General features: G+C 39.6%; 1 protein-coding gene across 2 annotated transcripts in view; it reads right to left on the bottom strand.

Annotated features, from left to right (window-relative positions):
- Positions 1–21,229, bottom strand: part of LOC137256507 (syntaxin) — a 74,327-nt gene that overhangs the window by 42,391 nt on the left and 10,707 nt on the right. The gene's annotated exons all lie outside the window — the stretch shown is intronic.

Raw genomic sequence — 21,229 nt, 5'->3', positions numbered from 1 at the left:
ATTATATTGCTGTGATTCAACTAACTAAGACACTACCCTACCTTGTAGACATAGAGATCTGCACCAACAACAGCACGCACGCACGCACGCACGCACGCACGCACGCACGCACGCACGCACGCACGCACGCACGCACGCACGCATACCACAGTAACAGCTCCATTACCAACACATTTCTTCCACCTCCAACAACACACACACACACACCACAATAACAGGCCCATTAGCAACACATCTCTCCCCCACACCCAAAACTACCCACACACCCAAACCACAGTAACAACTCCATTACCAACACATCTCTCCCACTTCCTCCCAAAAAAACACGCAAACACGCACGCACGCACGCAACCACACACACACACACACACACACACACACACACACACACAGAGTAACAGGCCCATTACCAACACATCTCTTCCCCACATACTGCCAAGCTATCAGCAAACATGGTCAAATTCATGGCACGACTTAAGCAGATCGATGGCCTTTTCTCTAAATTTTGCAGCTTGAAAAAACATCTGAACTGATGGCAGGAAACATTGTTGAACGAGTCTCTACATAACTCACCCTGAGTCTGAGCTGCTGGAGAATGAAAGTAATAGATGTCAGTTTGCCAAGCTGCTGGGCATCATCAATAATCTGGGACAGGACTATTAAAATGCATGGTCAGGTCTTCCTTCATTGAAAGACAAATGCAGATGAAAGAGAATCATTAAGGGAAAGATTCGAACTCAGTCTCATTTTTTTTTTTTTTTCTATCAACACATCAGAATCAAGATGCCCTAGTTCAGAGCTCAGACTGGAGTAAGTGATGGACTTCATATTGCTTTCACTGTATCAGAAATGGGTTTGAATCAAACCTGGGGCATCAGCATCACAATCTGTTATTTCTTGAAAATGTTGGACCAGATTAGTCGCCATGGTAACAACAATAATAATAATAATAGTACTTCATACACAGCACCTGCTATCTATCTGACCACTTGCTCACTGGACGCTGTAAACAGAATCTGATAATTATTACCCCAGATAACCCCAGTTGCTTGTGAGGCACTAGACAGTTAACTGTCACATGACTGATCCACCCATATACCCATTTTCTGCTGGGTGAACAAAGGCAATTTTGAACAAACTCACTTGCCTAAGGTGAGACCACATGTATCACATGTGCTTCTTTGTAGGGAAGGACTGATGTCCTAGTACTCTCTGGAGTCAAGTTGTTAAACATGGTCACCCATCCAAGGACTATAATTTCAACTGACTTGTGACCTGAGCTCCATGTACAGGACCACACCACACAGTAGTGCATAGAAGTTCCCCCAGCTTTTCTATGATGATTTGTTCCAACTGTTTTATGTCAGTAAAACAGAGTGTGATGATTTAAGTGAAGAAGTAGAACATTGCAACATCTGTCTGTCCTAGAACCCCGAAATAAATATCCATCAACACTCAAGCTGATTGACTGGCATTTTAGAAGATGCTACTTGATGAAAATAGAAATTTTTCTGTGTTACATCTTCTTCTTATTCAGGAAAAAGCTATTACTGTTCAGTTCTACCTGATGATGGGGATAGAACAAGCCCAAAAACATTGTACTCTAGAATAAAAAGAAGATGTAACCCAGAAAAATCTCTGTGTTCACTAAAATAAGTGTACAATGTGTGCACAGTCTTATTTCTTCTGAAAATCTAAGTGCTCTAGCTTTATTTGTGCTACAATGAAAGAAAACTGCTTCCAAATCTGAAACTTTTACCCATTTGGGACTTTTTGTCTACCTTGAGGCAACTCCACAGCATGTAAAAAGTAAGTCTAGCACATCCTACCACTCCTCATTGTAACACCTTCCACAGATAACATTAAGATTTCACAAGCTTCTCCACCATGTCAGCCTTATAACACAGATTATTTACAGGACATAACAGGTGATGATTGGAACAGGTCTGACTACTGTCATAAACCTCTAGTGTTCTAATTAGATAATATGTCACTTGACGAGGCCTGTGTCGTAAGCCTCGAGTGTCCGTCATGTACGAAGCTCTGTCATGTACGAGACACTGAAAATAAGCGTTGGGGCATTGATTAGTTAAATGTCAGTGTTGCACGAATTACTTCCTGGAGGCCCCTACTCAAGCGAGTGTCCAGCTGAGTTGGATTCAATACTCAAGTGGTCAGAATCATTCAGAGGACGGCCATACTGTCCAAATTAGATAAAGGAGTGGCAACTCAAGATATTACTAGTTTAACATAATGCAGAATTTTACGTTGGTATTTTTGTGATTGATGAGACTGAATGTGGGTGAGCAGTTTTATGCTGGATCTCACCTGAGTGAATATGAGGGCAGCAAAACTTGCACACGCACGTTCACGTGCATATTGTGCAGGGTCTCTAAGATTTTTTTTAAGAAAGGGGTTTTAACACCTTGGGGTATTTCACATCTCAATGGTATTTTTGGTTACAATTCTCCAGGAGTCTCTGTTGGGAAACTGTGTCTTCACACATCTGTATTGTCTTTTGGTTCAATGTGTTAAGTCCATTTTTGATGTCCCCTGCCATGATATTGCTAGAATATGACGTTGTCAGTTAAAAGTGAAGTAAAGATGTGCTTGAGTGTTAGTACCCAAAGGTTCCATATCAGTGACAACATCAGCCCCATAACATTTCAATATAAGGCCATGGGACTGTCCAAAATCTCTTTTCCAGAGTGTTATACAAAGATGCAGAAATGTTCCAAGTAGGCCAAACTGTAAACCATGGATTCAGATAAAGTATGGTGTGTCCCAAAGGGTACATAATGATATTCACTGTTAAATATTCTCACCAAAGTATGTCAGTGCCTTGAATAAAAGTAATTATCAATTCTTGAAGTGGAGTATTCAATTCCATCACCTGATATCTTCTTATATTTCATTTAAGTCTTACAACCCTCAGGACTAATTATTAGGTATCCAACAGACGCTAAGTTTTGCAAGACAAGGTAAAAACCCTTCATTGGACTTTCGCAACAGCTCAAACTAAAAAGCAGAAACATTCTAAAAAATACTTTCAGCTATATTGATACATGGAATATTGTTGAGTGATTGTTAAACAAAAACACAAAACCTCATCAGAATCAGTTCCATGAGCCAAACATCTTGTTAATCTGGGAAAAGGTGACTGAAATTCAGGTGGTTGCAGCACAGACACCTGGTTGACCATGTATCAAGGTACACTCATTGTGAGAACCGTTTGTTATGCCATTGACGACTGGTTTGACCTGCTTAGTCTAATATATTATGACAGGAATATTGTGACTCACTCACTCTCTCCTCAATAAAATGGAAAGCATCAAGTTAGGGTGAACACTGCTGCACTCACTCATGACTCACTCTCTGATTTACTGACTAACATCCTCCACTGCTTATTTAATGGGCATTCTAGAAGTCGGTGAGTCAAAACTGAATCATACAACTTCTTGTCTGTTGTGTTAAGCAGTGTTTTGATATAGAATCCCAACTTTTAGCTTGATAACAATGTAAGAATCTACATTGAAACGCTGTTTAACGTAATAAACGAGAACAATCCACAAAGTTGTATGCTTCATTTTTAATTCCCCCACTCACTCACTCACTCACACACTCTGCTCATTAACATGGAAGGTATAAACAGCGAAGTCACACCTGATAGCTTCCATCCAATTACCATTGTTATGCAAATAGAAAAATAACCAAGGCTGCCAGTTTCCTCCAACCAATATATATACATCCTTGCACCTTCTCCTTACAGTATTTAGTCACAGACATTGTGACGAGCTGACAAACAAGCACTGTGTATGCAAGTCAATCAATACAGTTAAGTACACAGGTGTTCCAAAGGTCAAGGTAGATCATTTACACAGGTATAGTCAATACCATCAGGATTTGGACCAAGATTGATTTACAGATCCTGTATTCTTTACACATTATGACTCTGACAGAAAAATATATAAACATACATTTGATCATCTTCATCAACAGGACAGTGTTTGATGGTATCTGGTTCTTTTGCATAGTTGAACTGTTGATGTTTATATTATCAGGTTTAAGCACTGAACAGGTAGCAAGTGCCATCTGCAGGTATTATTATCATCATGGCTGAAAGACCAATTTCAACATCTGTGGAATAGTCGATGGACTTCCTCAACTATCAGATCTCCATTTTATTATGATGAAATCCCTAAACTCATATTTTAAATTTGTCAAGGAACCGACTCCCTGAATCAAACATTGTTTACATGTTGATTGAAAACTGTCCTCACAAATTTGATTTTTTTTAAAAGATATACAAACAGTTATGTTTCAAAGGATGTTATAATATACACAAAGAACTTAGTCAAGCATAACCTGACATATCTCACAACTGACAGAGCCCTGAATATCATCCTTTGGAACATATCTGAGACATCATTGGTCGTCATTTTTAACAAAGTGGTAATCCTGTACAGAAATTTACACGAGTAATGGCATAAACTTCCCCTTCACAGGATCAGGAGGCTGACAGGGGGTATGAGGAGGAGGTTCCACTCAGTACTGACTTTGATTCATGTAAGACATGCAAAATGGCATTTTGAATGTTCACATCCACCAACAAATTCAACATTTAACATTCCAGGGGCGTACATGTACAAACACGGTTTTGTATGCAAACCAGTGCTTTTTTAAAATAAGCAATCATTATCATAAAGTAAACATGAATTCTAATCATTTTTATCGTTTTTTACCAAAGGATAAGTGAATGAGTGAGAATGTAGTTGAATAAGTCCTTGCTTTATTCTGTTACCATGTCATCCTAATTTCTAAAATTATATGTCTTAAAAATCACAGATGACAGTCGTCCCTCACACACAGCAGCATCACAAATGGTTCTACCATTGACACTGATTGCTTGTGTAATTGTCTGCTATAATCCCTCCTCTTGAAGAGGACATAACACAATTTCTTTATATTACCATGACTGCAGCCCCGTTACCATCAATAACATTATTTCCCCCATCATTAGCAGATTTATGTTGGGCTTCAGTGTAGAGGATAATCATAAGTGCTAACTTGGTGATTTACAAGGCCTTATTAAACTACTGGTTGAACTGGAGGTAAAGTTCTGTAGGAGTTAGATTTAAAACCACTGTAGACAGTATTCTGCTTATATCAGCAAAAGTCAGACTTGTAAGAGAGTGGCATTGGGTAGCCTAGTGGTTAAAGTGTTTGCTCGCCATGCCAAAGACAGGGGGTTTGATTCTTTACATGGGTACAATGAGTAAAGCCGATTTCTGGTGTCCTTGCCATGATATTACTGGAATATTGCTAAAAGGGGTGTGAAACTAAACTCACTCACTCACTTACTCACAAGATATGAAAGGTTAAGATGATGATGGAAGGGGGGTTTAGGGGGTATACATTATACCTACGTCAGGAATCATACATTGTACCTATGTCAGGAATCATACATTGTACCTATGTCAGGAATCAAATCCAAGCCTTTGTCATGTCAAGCTGGCACTTCAACCACAAAGCTACCCCAACCACCCATCAGTTCTAGAGAAGAATCATGGTGAAAAGACTGGCCCTGTTTCAGTAAACTAAAGATCATGGCGTGTTCCATGTCCCCTGTCTTATAACTCTGATCTAGTCACACATGCACTGCCTCAGATGAAGTGTCGTGCTGATTCTTAAGTATTTCATTCACCACTGCATGTGAGTTTTGTTCTCTGTTTAAAGAGAAAATATTCCATCTGTGAATAATCAAACCTGGACCAAACAAACCAATGATTGACATTTCAGGCAACAATCCATGACACAAAAGGCACACAAATATACAGGTATGACCAGTCAATCAACTACGCTGTATCTTGTGACAAACATGTTGCTGGACATCAGCTGCAACCAGGAACCTTCAGGTTGCAGCTGTTTACAACTTTGGGTAATCTCTGAAGTTGTTTTAACCAAGGACCAGTATTAAACTTTGATTCAAACGACAAGTAGCACATCCTGACAGCTTGGGAATAGAACTGGCTAGCTGCAACAACATGCACTACTGGGCTACCCACAGGCCTATTCAGCATGGTACATGGTATAGGTAAAACTGTGATCCTTTTGCATCAGTGTGACATTACTATTCCCTGTCCCAGCCAGATGGACACAGGCGCCTCATATGAGTGGAAGCCCATACCAACAGTACAAACAATTGAAAACAGCTCACAACACCTGGCCTAACTGTCTCATCAGGACAATAAACTGTGATATGCTTAACAACCACCACTGGCCTTGTCTGGCATTAGTAGAGATTAGCAAGATGTTTGAAAATATCAGTGTATGCTATGAATGAATTGGTTTTATCTGGCTTTTTGTGCCTTTGCAGTTCAAGCCTGGAAACAGCTGCAGTGAGAGAATGGTAAACTGCTACGTTTCTCGTCTTTTGCGCTGCAGTGCGGGGAGGTTGATGACACTGCCCATGGACCACACGTCGCTGGCAAGGCACAACTAGTACAATTTACACAGCCACTAATTATTGCAATTGATTTGTTTCTGCATATGGTGCCTCTCCCTGTATTGGATATGCAGGCCTCGGACTGGGTTAATGTGAACAAGACAAGCGTAAGGCAGAGTTGGTGGAGGACACAACTTGTGTTGAACAGGAATAGTGAAAACCCCTGTCACTGTTGGCTGCCACACCCTTGATCTCAACACTACCAAGAAACCCAGGGCTCCTTCGCATTCAAATCTTTACATGTTTGCTTGTCTGTTAAGTCATCTTTTGAAGAAGTAAAACCTACTCCAGCTACATGAGCACACTCAAAAGAACCAAATCGGACCTCGATTGACACTGAAATCTACTGGAATAAATGATGCCTTGAGATAATCTCGTACCAATGCTCATAGATCTAAAAACCTTAAGAGAAATGTGATTATGTTGTCAAGAATGTCAACTATGAACAACAGTCACAAAAACAAGTATTGCCAGGTTACTTAAATGCGATTAACTACAAATCACTGTCCTGACTGTGGATGAATAGCCACCATTACATCTCTGACATACAGGCTTAACAAGAAGCAGGGAGAAGTGATAAAGGAAAAAAAAAAGATCTTTTTGAGCTAGCTTTTATAGTTCTTGATCAAGTAGTCATGTCCTGAGAACAGCATGTTTTGGTCACAGCAAAAGTATCAAATCACTATTAATAGTTAAATACTGCTGACAAAGCACAAAAGTGTCAGATCTTGGTCATAGCAATTACTGTGACTGCACTGATCTTAAAAATGCTCAGACAGGAAAAATATTAAAAGTGTATGAGCTTTTGATATTTATTACAAAGCCCAAATATTGAATGAAGAACCAGGGTATTACAGGATGCATGGGCTCTGCAAATTGGACCCAACATTTTTGTAAAAGACTCTCAAAATATTATCATATGAGTCAAGCCTGACGCATGTTTTATGAGTGACCCTAAGAATTCAGTTCAATAAAATCGATTTGGTAAGTAAACAATGAGAGTTTTTGTTAGATCTTCATTAATTTAGACATTTTTTAACAATTGTTCATTACAGTGAATAAATCACAAGAATGATTATTTGTCTAGTATACTGAAGTTTGTAATGACCAAATTGTACATCGAAATATATTCTATCTAGTAACTAACATATAGATGGGATTGGAAAACAAAACAACAAAATCTTCCAAAAACTCAGCTTGCATAAACACGTTATTAAAATGATGACATAGAACCAAGGTATTGTTGCCATTTACTCTCACTGTAAGAAAAATGTAACCCATAACAGAGTGTTATTTTTTTTACATCTTGATACAGAATGGTAACTAACTGATATACCTGTGATCTTTCTTAGGAAGTTAACCAACATTTCTAAGATAATATCTCAGGAAAATACCAAATATTAATGTGATAATTTCTTGAGAAGTTGCCAAACATTTCTAAGATAATCTTTCAAAAACTTGCCTGACATTTCTGTACTAATCTCTAAGGAAGTTGCCCAACAGTTCTGTGATAATGTCTGAGGAAGTTGCCCAACATTTCTGTGATAATGTCTGAGGAAGTTGCCCAACAGTTCTGTGATAATGTCTGAGGAAGTCGCCCAACATTTCTGTGATAATGTCTGAGAAAGTTGCCCAACATTTCTGTGATAATGTCTGAGGAAGATGCCCAACATTTCTGTGATGGTGTCTGAGGAAGTCGCCCAACATTTCTGTGATAATGTCTGAGGAAGTTGCCCAACATTTCTGTGATGCTGTCTGAGGAAAGTTGCCCAACATTTCTGTGATGGTGTCTGAGGAAAGTTGCCCAACATTTCTGTGATACTGTCTGAGGAAGTTGCCCAACATTTCTGTGATACTGTCTGAGGAAAGTTGCCCAACATTTCTGTGATACTGTCTGAGGAAGGTGCCCAACATTTCTGCGATACTGTCTGAGGAAGTTGCCCAACATTTCTGTGATACTGTCTGAGGAAGTTGCCCAACATTTCTGTGATGCTGTCTGAGGAAGTTGCCCAACATTTCTGTGATGCTGTCTGAGGAAGTTGCCTAACACTTCTAAGATAATCTTCCAGGCAATTACACCACATTTGTATGATAACCTAAGAATGTTATCCCCCTTACCAGTGATCATTTGAAATGAAGTTGTTCTAGTTTTCTATCTGAGACTAAAAGCACGTTACCCCATCCAAAAGGACTGTCCAATCCAGAACAGTGACAAAATGCCATGACAAATAATGTTGACGAGAGCCAATACCAAGGCATTCATGAATGGCACATCCTCAAACTGCTGATAAGGCAAATTTAAGTGGTGCAATAGCAATGAACATCAAGGGCCCTTATTGAGTAATACCCTGCCTCTGAAACCACCAATAAAAATCAATAGCAATATTATGAGGTTTCATTGTGCAGTGATTGGTTCTGGTGTCCTATGAATTGCGAAGGATCTCGCCTTGTTTTGCAGCCTGAGCCACAGACAGTTCCTCGCCTAAGCGCCTCGTAACTCCTCTGGACTTTATTTAGATACTTATTTACTACAGAATGCAGCCTGTGTGTTACAGTGTTGGATATTTCTCTGTATAGCGATGTCCGTCACGATTGATCAGTCGCAACCTAACTGTAATAGACGCTGAGATGTCTCCACTTGACAGACACGCTACTGCAACTTGCACTGTGCCAGGAACTCAAATCTATCTTGGGAAATCGAAACAGCTCACTGGCTCAAATGTACAGTCCAGTACTTACTTGATGAAACATCTGTAAAACCCATTTCAAACTGTCTCATCAATGACAGATCTAGACTGGCGCCTCCACTTTCAACAATCATTCTGGCAAGGAGAATATTAGGCACTCTCGCTTCCAGTGCTGTATGTTACAGGTTACTTTTCAAAGGAAGTTCTTAATTCGGATACTTTGTACATATAGTATATATGTTCAGGCTAAAATTGTGGCAGTAAAATATATATGTCAAAAGTCAGTCTTAAATTAACATATGTCTGTTTGTCTGGTTCTAGCAAAATTCAAGAACTATTGATGTTTTCAAGTCAATTACTACATGTAAATGTCAACACAGGATGTTATTTTAAATAATCTTTCAAAAACTTGCCTGACATTTCTGTACTAATCTCTAAGGAAGTTGCCCAACAGTTCTGTGATAATGTCTGAGGAAGTTGCCCAACATTTCTGTGATAATGTCTGAGGAAGTTGCCCAACAGTTCTGTGATAATGTCTGAGGAAGTCGCCCAACATTTCTGTGATAATGTCTGAGAAAGTTGCCCAACATTTCTGTGATAATGTCTGAGGAAGATGCCCAACATTTCTGTGATGGTGTCTGAGGAAGTCGCCCAACATTTCTGTGATAATGTCTGAGGAAGTTGCCCAACATTTCTGTGATGCTGTCTGAGGAAAGTTGCCCAACATTTCTGTGATGGTGTCTGAGGAAAGTTGCCCAACATTTCTGTGATACTGTCTGAGGAAGTTGCCCAACATTTCTGTGATACTGTCTGAGGAAAGTTGCCCAACATTTCTGTGATACTGTCTGAGGAAGGTGCCCAACATTTCTGCGATACTGTCTGAGGAAGTTGCCCAACATTTCTGTGATACTGTCTGAGGAAGTTGCCCAACATTTCTGTGATGCTGTCTGAGGAAGTTGCCCAACATTTCTGTGATGCTGTCTGAGGAAGTTGCCTAACACTTCTAAGATAATCTTCCAGGCAATTACACCACATTTGTATGATAACCTAAGAATGTTATCCCCCTTACCAGTGATCATTTGAAATGAAGTTGTTCTAGTTTTCTATCTGAGACTAAAAGCACGTTACCCCATCCAAAAGGACTGTCCAATCCAGAACAGTGACAAAATGCCATGACAAATAATGTTGACGAGAGCCAATACCAAGGCATTCATGAATGGCACATCCTCAAACTGCTGATAAGGCAAATTTAAGTGGTGCAATAGCAATGAACATCAAGGGCCCTTATTGAGTAATACCCTGCCTCTGAAACCACCAATAAAAATCAATAGCAATATTATGAGGTTTCATTGTGCAGTGATTGGTTCTGGTGTCCTATGAATTGCGAAGGATCTCGCCTTGTTTTGCAGCCTGAGCCACAGACAGTTCCTCGCCTAAGCGCCTCGTAACTCCTCTGGACTTTATTTAGATACTTATTTACTACAGAATGCAGCCTGTGTGTTACAGTGTTGGATATTTCTCTGTATAGCGATGTCCGTCACGATTGATCAGTCGCAACCTAACTGTAATAGACGCTGAGATGTCTCCACTTGACAGACACGCTACTGCAACTTGCACTGTGCCAGGAACTCAAATCTATCTTGGGAAATCGAAACAGCTCACTGGCTCAAATGTACAGTCCAGTACTTACTTGATGAAACATCTGTAAAACCCATTTCAAACTGTCTCATCAATGACAGATCTAGACTGGCGCCTCCACTTTCAACAATCATTCTGGCAAGGAGAATATTAGGCACTCTCGCTTCCAGTGCTGTATGTTACAGGTTACTTTTCAAAGGAAGTTCTTAATTCGGATACTTTGTACATATAGTATATATGTTCAGGCTAAAATTGTGGCAGTAAAATATATATGTCAAAAGTCAGTCTTAAATTAACATATGTCTGTTTGTCTGGTTCTAGCAAAATTCAAGAACTATTGATGTTTTCAAGTCAATTACTACATGTAAATGTCAACACAGGATGTTATTTTAAATAATAAATAGAACCTTTGTCTGTGCGTGTTGCTTAAAGCCAAAGTCAATAACATTCCACATGGTGTCTCTACTACAAAACACCAACACTGTTTCTCTGTAATTCACAGAAACCGTCCTAAATTAGATGATCCAGCACGGTTGTCTCTTGAGCTGAGAATTGGAAAATCAACGATCACAGATTTCATGACTGTTCCTTCAGTTAGACAGGCTGCAAACTGATACAATAATATGATTAATCTGATCAATGATGGAATCACATCGGATATCAGTGATATCAGTGACATTAGGACACAGAATTGCCACTCCCAGGCAAAGTCCTGTTATATTTTATGAAAGGTATATCAGTTTTAAAACAAAATATCAGCATGGCCATGGCGTTTACAAACCTAGACATATAATCTCAGTGAATCTGGGACTCACACTCTTTGGTTTCACATAAGAGGAGCAACTCTGGACTGTGATTTTTCAATTCAAGTAGTGACTGATGAACTCAGAAGTTGCTTCAATGCATGACTACTTCAAGGAAACATACATTGGAGGAAACATTTCATTTATGACACTTGAACATTTCAGAAGCTCTTTACTAACTTTCTAATTCAGAAGTGGACAAAGTTTGAAAATGGAAACTAGTATGTTTGTAGACATGGCAAAGACATAGCTTGTTAGTAACAGAAACATCAGTTACAAAATTTCTATATGGAACGTTCTCTGACAACATCACATAAAGATTTATCTGGCTTTGTAGCAATCATTTTTAATGATTCCATCCTGAAGGAAGATGTGTGAAGGGATATTTTTCTGTAATATAATGAATTGCTATTGTGAAATAAAGGTCATGGTCAAATCTATAGAGATTAAGTTACATTTGTGCTGCTTGCTGTAGTTTGACAATTTCGGTTATGGAACTATTTTGATACTGGGAAAAGCTTCTGTAGTGAGAAACACTTACAAAGAAATGATGTCACGCTGTAAATGATGTTTTCCCCATTTGTGCAGAGTATGCCCGGAGTGAGTTTGTTGAGTTGAGTTGCTGTGTGGTTGTTGTACTGTGCTATGTTGTGCTGTGTTGTGTTGAATGACACTTTAATCTAAATGAAAGAGTATCCAAGTAATGTCACTCTGTGCTAGCTTAAAACCAACAAACACCAGAAGTGACGCAGGTCACTTACCATGCTTACCACTGTGTCAAAATTCATAAGTACAGGTGTTTTGTTGACCAACTCATAGACATTTTCCGGCCAACTGGGATGTAAACCAGTGACTATACAGGTATCTCATGTTCCTAAGGGGCTTAACCTTGCACAACGAAATGCTGCAGTTCAGATGAGTGGACCATCAGTGACCCACTGACACTTAGAGAACACCAGGCACAAGCTTCAGGGTGTTATGAATTATATGTCCCAAGTGGCAAAACTAATTCTTTCAAGTATGTCACAGGTCCTTTATAAAGATAATACCCAATGGGAATGAACTTGACACAGAGAAGACATCTGATCTATCTTAGAACTTTGCTGATGTCTTTTCATCATGAACTAGACGGAAATGCATTTGATCATTAGAAATTTTATATTTATATTTGTGATCAACTATACCCTTTGCAATTAATAAAATCCCCTTTCTGATGCATTTGGAGTGAGTGAGTAAGAATTGGTTTACACTGCTTTTATCAATATTCCAGTGACATAACAGCAGGGGACACCACAAATGGGCTTCACACACTGTACCCATATGGAGGTATGAAACCTTGGTCTTCAGCGTTTTAACCAGCAGGCTGCGTCACTACTCCCCTTAAACTATAAGTTAAAGTATGATTTGGAAGTCATCCTCAGTGGCTACACAATATTCGGTCTCTCTGTTTGGTATTGTGACCTGCACACATGTCAATCCTCTATGAACAAAATGCTACACAGTGATTCCCCTGTCATATGCCATGAAGCAAATACTACATAAATGTGTTTGAAATGTCAATAGCTTCCTACCAATGCCTAATACTGGACTGCATGAGTGGGTGAGTGAGGAGGCTGGATGGGTTTTAAGCTGCTTTTAGCAATATTAAAGCAATGTAACAACAGGGGACACCAGAAATAGGCTTCACACATTGTGCCCATGAGGGGAATCAAACACAGGTCTTCAGCATGACAAGTGAACGCTTAAACCTACCACCCCCAGACTGCATGAACATTGATACATAAAAATGCATCAGATTTTGTCTTCTGTGTTGGTTCTCAAGCAATCCGGGTTCAACTCCGCTTTGAATAGTATTTCTGTCCCCTACCCAAGTGTGTCTGCAAGTTTGTGTTGGGTAACAGAGATCTTACTGAATCTGTCACATGAAGTCTCCGATCCAAATACTCCATTGGTCAAATTAATTCTAACATTGCAAATAAGAGTTCAGAAAAGTAACTAGATTTCAGGTAATCCATTTGGATTATTACTTGTCCAGGCCCTACAGACAAGTAGCATGGCTATCCCTTTTGTTACAGATCATGGCACATACATTACAGGTTTGCTTTTACCACCTTGCTTCATCCCTGCAAATAAATACGCATATTCATTGGAATTCCAGTGCATACATACTTCCAGTCAAAAGGAAACAACATATCTCTTAAGAGCCATGTTAGAATTGAATTTTACTAATCCATGCTTGTTGTGACAGGTGATTTACTGGGTCGGATGGTCAGACTCACTGACTTGGTTAACACACGTCATTGTATATCATACTGGATCGGGTGGTCAGACTCACTGACTTGGTTAACACACGTCATTGTATATCATACTGGGTCGGATGGTCAGACTCACTGACTTGGTTAACACACGTCATTGTATATCATACTGGGTCGGATGGTCAGACTCACTGACTTGGTTAACACACGTCATTGTATATCATACTGGGTCGGATGGTCAGACTCACTGACTTGGTTAACACACGTCATTGTATATCATACTGGGTCGGATGGTCAGACTCACTGACTTGGTTAACACACGTCATTGTATATCATACTGGGTCGGATGGTCAGACTCACTGACTTGGTTAACACACGTCATTGTATATCATTTGTGTTGATCCATGATGATGTTGTTGATCCCTACACTGTCTGGTCCAGACTCAAGTATTTACAGGCTGCCGCCATATAGCTAGAATATCGCTGACAGGAGTGTGAAACTCACTGAATGAAACACGTTAATGCTGTGACCAATGAGCATCAAGATAACATCACACACAGAGAAATAATTCCAAATCATTATCTACAAGTAACATTAGCAAGTTTTCAAATGTGACTTCCATGAGATATAAATAACTTTACATTATTAATTAACAGATGAATACCACAACTCATTTTGGTCAAATGCATTAGAACTGTACCAACCCAAAACTACCAACAATGCACCTAAGACATGCCGTGCGTTGGTTAGTTGGTTGCCACATTTTCTAGACTTGTGTTGGCTTTCCTGGCTATAAGTACTTCAGGGTCTGTATGACTACACCCACTAGCGGCCATTACTAAGGAAGCAAATCTACATCATGTCTGACTATTGGTGTGCATGTGTAGCATCCATAATTACCAACTCCCATAAACACAGAGATGTTTGTTTGTCTGGAACCTGTGTAGCGACAATATGTCTATCCTCTCTGCTGATATTAACAAAGAAAGAGCTACTGTACACTCACAAGCATTATGTTCTGTCATTGTGTTCATTCAATACCAAGGTCAAATTAATCCTGAGTTTACGGTCATCTAAGCACAGCCTGAGACATAATCAGCCATCACATGTCTATCCGTTATTGCAGACAACTGTCCAGTCAAATCTTGGTACTTATGTTGATCAACCAGTTTTTCCTCACAATCCAATATCTTTGATTTCCATTGGTGAACTACACAGAAGTACTGAAACAATTCAACCGGTCAGGTTGTGTCAATCAATACAGAGTATTGTTAATTTTGTTCTATTACACTTTAGGCAACAAGAAGAAGACAAAGTCATCGATAACCACCACAGTGGCAAAATACTCATCATGAATATGTCTACTAGTTATGATGATGTCAAATTTTTGGAAAGTGGAAGGAGAATATTGCAAATATTATATTCAGAATTCCAAAATTGCCAAGAGGTACCATGAGTACACCGCCAAACCAATCTATTTGCCAAGTTTGGTGAAAAATTAGTGAATGGTTTTGTAGTTCTGGTCCAGAAAAGAGCACACCCACCAAACTCAGTCAAAGTCAAACTTGTTGTCATGGAGACGCAACAAAAAATTTATTCAGATTTCCCAAATTACCAAAAGGCACCAGTACACCACCAGATCTATCTATGTGTCACGTTTGGTAAAGAAATAGTGAATGGTTTTGAAGTTCTGGTCAGGAAAATACAAATGAGCACAGACGCATGGACAGACGCATAGACAGAGTGCATTTTATTACCCCTTGCAAAATGTGTCGTTTGACACTTCCTTGAAGCATAGTAATACCACCAACAGGAAAGTTTGCAATCACCTGACCTTGAATACTCTGACAGAGTTCTGAATTCAGAATAAGTGAGTATAACCATTTTCAGCAATATTCCAGGAACATCTTTCAGCTCAAACCCAGACCTTCAGCATGATAAGCAAACACCTTAACCATTTCCCAGATCAAATCTAGAATTAATGCAAAGATGGACATGACAATCCAAATATTATAACTATCATTACTTTGGGGTTCACAGACATGATATATAAATACCACAGCAATGAACTTTAGACACTTTGACATAACTAAACGAGCCATTTTTTTCCAATTCTGTGTGTTTTCTCCTCTTCAAGACTCTTTCTCACAACAATAATAACAATGGACATACATAGCAGATAATTTCCACCATAGAATGCTGACTGGTGCAAGAATATCTATTATTATAATTATCATTATCAACTCATTCACACACTCAATATCATTCACACACCCCAGCATCTCCCTAAAGATATGATGTTACATACTGAACTGGAGCAGACAGCGATAAGTTGCTGCTGAGATCTGACAAGTGAACTGGTGATGATTACCCCGTCTTGTTGCCTGCTGCAAGATGGGATTTGAACACACCCCCTCGAGATTATGGTAATGAGGCACACTGTTTTCCCAATTACTTAAGGACAACGGATATAATTCTGCACTGTTCACAAAAGCCTGACATGTCAGTTGCCCAGTCGACCCTCTTTGCTAAAGTTCAAGCCGACCTGAGTTACATGCCATGCAGTGGATTAATCTTCATAACCCAATGGATGAAAGCATCGGCTGATCAACCAACAGAACATGTGATAAGACCAAGTCGAGAAACCTCTCTTCAGCTTGCTATATTGATCTGCTATGTTGCACACTAACACAGAACATTTGAAACACTTGAGCTCATAGTGGACATTGATTGGAATGGTCCTTAGCATCAATGAAGCAGCAAGCTCCACAGACTGTGTTTATGACAACCCACACAGACGCCTTGTCCACCACCACACACACACACATAGCAGCCTGTACTCTTAAGTACAGTACACTGCTAGTCTCTAGAGTGAGTCACTCAAGGACACAGCAGACGTCTACATGGCATCTTCACTACAGCAAACCTCCACACAATGTGTACCCCTACAGCACACCTCCACACTATGTCTTCCCCTACAGCAGAATTCCACATTATGTCTTCCCCTACAGCAGACCTCCACATTATGTCTTCCCCTACAGCAGACCTGCACACTATGTCTTTCCCTACAGCAGACCTCCACATTATGTCTTCCCCTACAGCAGACCTGCACACTATGTCTTTCCCTACAGCAGACCTCCACATTATGTCTTCCCCTACAGCAGACCTCCACACTATGTCTTCCCCTACAGCAGACCCCCACACTAAGTCTTCTCCTACAGCATGCCTCCACATTATGTCTTCCCCTACAGCAGACCTCCACATTATGTCTTCCCCTACAGCAGACCTCCACATTATGTCTTCCCCTACAGCAGACCTCCACATTATGTCTTCTCCTACAGCAGACCTCCACATTATGTCTTCCCCTACAGCAGACCTCCACATTATGTCTTCCCCTACAGCAGACTTACACACTAAGTCTTCCCCTACAGCAGACCTTCACACTAAGTCTTCCCCTACAGCACACCTCCACATTATGTCTTCCCCTACAGCAGACCACCACACTAAGTCTTCCCCTACAGCAGACCTCCACATTATGTCTTCCCCTACAGCAGACCACCACACTAAGTCTTCCCCTACAGCACACCTCCACACTAAGTCTTCCCTTACAGCAGACCTCCACACTATGTCTTCCCCTACAGCAGACCACCACACTAAGTCTTCCCCTATAGCACACCTCCACATTATGTCTTTCCCAACAGCAGACCTCCACATGATGTCTCCCCCTACAGCAGACTTACACATGATGTGTTCCACTACATCAGACCTCCATACAATGTGTTCCCCCAAAGCAGACCTCCACATGATGTAACATAGCCAACAGATTCACTTGTCACTCTGTAATCCAGCCTATCAGTTCAGGAAACAATTAGGGGTTAAACTAAGCATGAAAACTTAGCTGGTTTGCTGCAGATCAATCTTTCTTTAGGGATAATTGAGAGAACATTGCCTGAGACGCATACTCTACAGATGCAATAATCTTCGAGTAAACATCACAGGTTCAGAATGCAAAAACAATCTAACCATTACAGTATGTTTACTGAAGGGTTGATCTCTTGTTGATGTCGGATCACACATCCATTTGCCAATTGGATCAAAATCCTCACCTGTGCTCAACTACATGTCCACCCATCTATGTTTGATAATAAATGTAGACACAAATATGTTTGATACATGTCCACACCAATTCTATGGGTCCTTCACTGGCTCTTGCAGAATCACATTCAAGGTCCTTTGCCTAAACTACAAGTGCAACAATCAAGCTCCGTCTCTCTTGGACTTACTTTATGTCCCTAGCCATTCTCTGCACTCTGATTCAAAGCAACACCTCAGGGTGCCTTAAGTCAGAATATCAACTTCTGATCAACATGCATTTGCCTTTGTTGACGCCTCATGTTGGAGTTCTCTTCCTCAGATGATCCGTCTATAAGGAACTCTATCAATTAAAACCCATCTTTTCTAACAAACCTTTTTTTTCCCGATTCTTCTGTTAACTGTGTGTTTTGAGCATGCACTGAGCATGGAATTAACATCCTATAAATGGACTGTTATGTTACCTATGTTTGATGACACATGTAGACACATCCAGGCTTGATAACACATCTAAATCTGATACCGTACGTAGCCATATCTTAGGATCTGTGCTTGATACTATGTGTCGACACATCTACGCTTGATGTTAGCATAGATTAACATTTACTGTAAAGTACATTGTCAAACTATATTAAAATCATATCACACAGGTCTATAGCATCTATAGTAAGCTGTATCACAGTCATACCATACCAGCCTACAGCATTTACTTCAGCTCTATCACAATCACACAGGTCTATACCATGTATAGTCAACTGTATCATGGTCATATCGCACAGTCTTAGAGCATTTATAGTCAGCTGTATCAGTCACATCATAACAGCCTACAGCATGTACTTCAGCTCTATCACAATCACATTGGTCTATACCATATATAGTCAACTGTATCATGGTCACAGTCTTAGAGCATTTATAGTCAGCTGTATCAGTCACATCGTACTAGCCTACAGCATTTACTTCAGCTCTATCACAATCACATCACACAGGTCTATACCATGTATAGTGAACTGTATCACGGTCATATCACATAGTCATATAGCATTTATAGTCAGCTGTATCCCAGTCACATCACACTAGTATATGAGAGGTATAGTCAACTGTAGCACAGTCATATCACGCTGGTCTACAGCATTCATGGTAAGTTGCATCACTGTCATATCACACCTTTTTCTCATGTATAGTCAGCTGTATCTCACAGTTACATGACACTGTTCTAAAGCATATACATGTACATATTCAGTAACATGGAGTCCTCAATTATTTGATATGGCATTAATATCCCAGTGACCTGTAATTAACAATATTACAGTGGTCTGTAATTGCTAATCCCAGTGGCCTGTAAGCAGCAATTTTACACTCATATATCATGACAACCTAGACACAGCCAATGTCATATAACAGCGGTGGTGCTCTCAGGTACTTCTACACAATACACTATATCAACATTGTAGTGTTAGGTCTCAGACTGATACAAAATAACTATTAAATCATATTTAAACAAACTCAAGAGTCAAACGCACACAAAAATATAAATTAAGGCCCCATCCCACCCTACTCACCCTAAAAATGTTTACAAAGTAAGTGACACACCCACACCCATCCCCCTTAAAATGATCATTATACCCCTTGACATAAATCATAAACAGTCCCTAACTTGAAAATACAATTTCAAGCTGGTAAGTTCTGTAAAACCACATGCCACATTTTTATTATAATCAGGGGCAGAAATACAATTTTGTCAAGTGGTGCCATGGGGCACCAGACAGATAATTTAGGAGTGCCTTTGGAAAAACATATGCGTCCATACTGTTTGATGATCCATTTAACTTATACATCAAACAATTATGTCATTTGCTGTTTGATAAATCAGTAAATATCATGCATCCTCTTAACTTGACAGCTGAATTTCCTGACCACTATCATGACTACAGGAATAGTGAGGTTCATTTCCTGGATCCATAAACTAACCCACAAATTATGCTATCATATAAAGCATGAGTTCCTGCTGATAAATAGCTATGTGTAGTGGCATTCAAAATGGCCACACCCTTGTTAAACTGCGAGAATGAAAGCACCACAATAAACAGTTTGATGCAAAAATGATTTCAGTTGGTCATATTTACCACATTTTCCAATAAATAAATCATGATGAATATCATTTTTGAAACTGTAGTTAAGGGCGCGCTGTAAATATTTTATCCATGCCATTTCAATAATTGTTGTACCATTGCATGTAAATTAAGCACTATTTCACTTCCTGTTATATGAAGTCATACCTAAAGTACAGTCAGAAATAGAAAAAAAACCTGATTTTTCACAGCCATGATATGTGAAAGTGTAAAATATCTGTTAACTAAGTTTGGCTTACCTAAAGTTCAAGAGGTAGGGAGATAGGAATCGTTATAAAAGGACTACACTGAAGAAAGATTAGTGCAGAAATGAGCAATGCAGGTTTTTTCACGAGTCCAAAGCGACTTATTTGGAACTAACCATGGGTTTTTCAAATTAGTGTGCGATGATATTGTATTACAAATGACACTTTTTAAATGCCCATTTTGAAGTTAGACTTAGCTTCATAATAAATGATGGCTGACGTAAATGGGGAGATTGAGTAACAGCCTGAAAATAACTTTTCTGCTATATCTGACAATACTTAACCATACTATTTTGGTTCCTCTTCAGATGGTCTTCAGCTTACTTCCTGTGATAGAATTAGATTCTTAACGTGACAACTGTCGATTCTTCCTGATAAATCTAGACATTTGAATGACTGATCAGTCCGTCACTGTAAAAACTGGTAAAAAAAGTAGAGAAGACCTATGACATGTCTGTCTTGCAACTAAGGCCATCGACACCTGGGATGGAGGGGTAATGAGTTGGACCTGGGTAACTATCTCAATACCCTGATCCGTAAACATTTTAGCCTCCAAGACAAAAAATAATATATTCCATTTCTTACAAACTGATGTAAGGAACTAACATAGAGTAGGGTAGGGTAATGGGGCTGTGAGTGTGGTGGGGGGCTGTGAGTGTGGTGGGGGGCTGTGTGTGTTACCTCAGTAGAAATTTGGACCCATCCCCATCCTATATGCCATAACTGATCTTGTTCTCACTGTTACCATACAGTGTGAAACAGCCCAAGATAGTTCCAAAAGCCCCACACAAATATTTCACTGAAAGTATGTTTCATAACAAATGAACTTCTAGTGATGAGTTACATGCACTTGAAGTGGGATGTATGGGATTTA

The sequence above is a fragment of the Haliotis asinina genome, chromosome 1 (assembly GCF_037392515.1).
Source record: "Haliotis asinina isolate JCU_RB_2024 chromosome 1, JCU_Hal_asi_v2, whole genome shotgun sequence".
Lineage (NCBI taxonomy): Eukaryota > Metazoa > Mollusca > Gastropoda > Lepetellida > Haliotidae > Haliotis > Haliotis asinina.
Note: the sequence above shows the minus strand (reverse complement) of the source record. Positions and strands in the feature narration are given on the sequence as shown.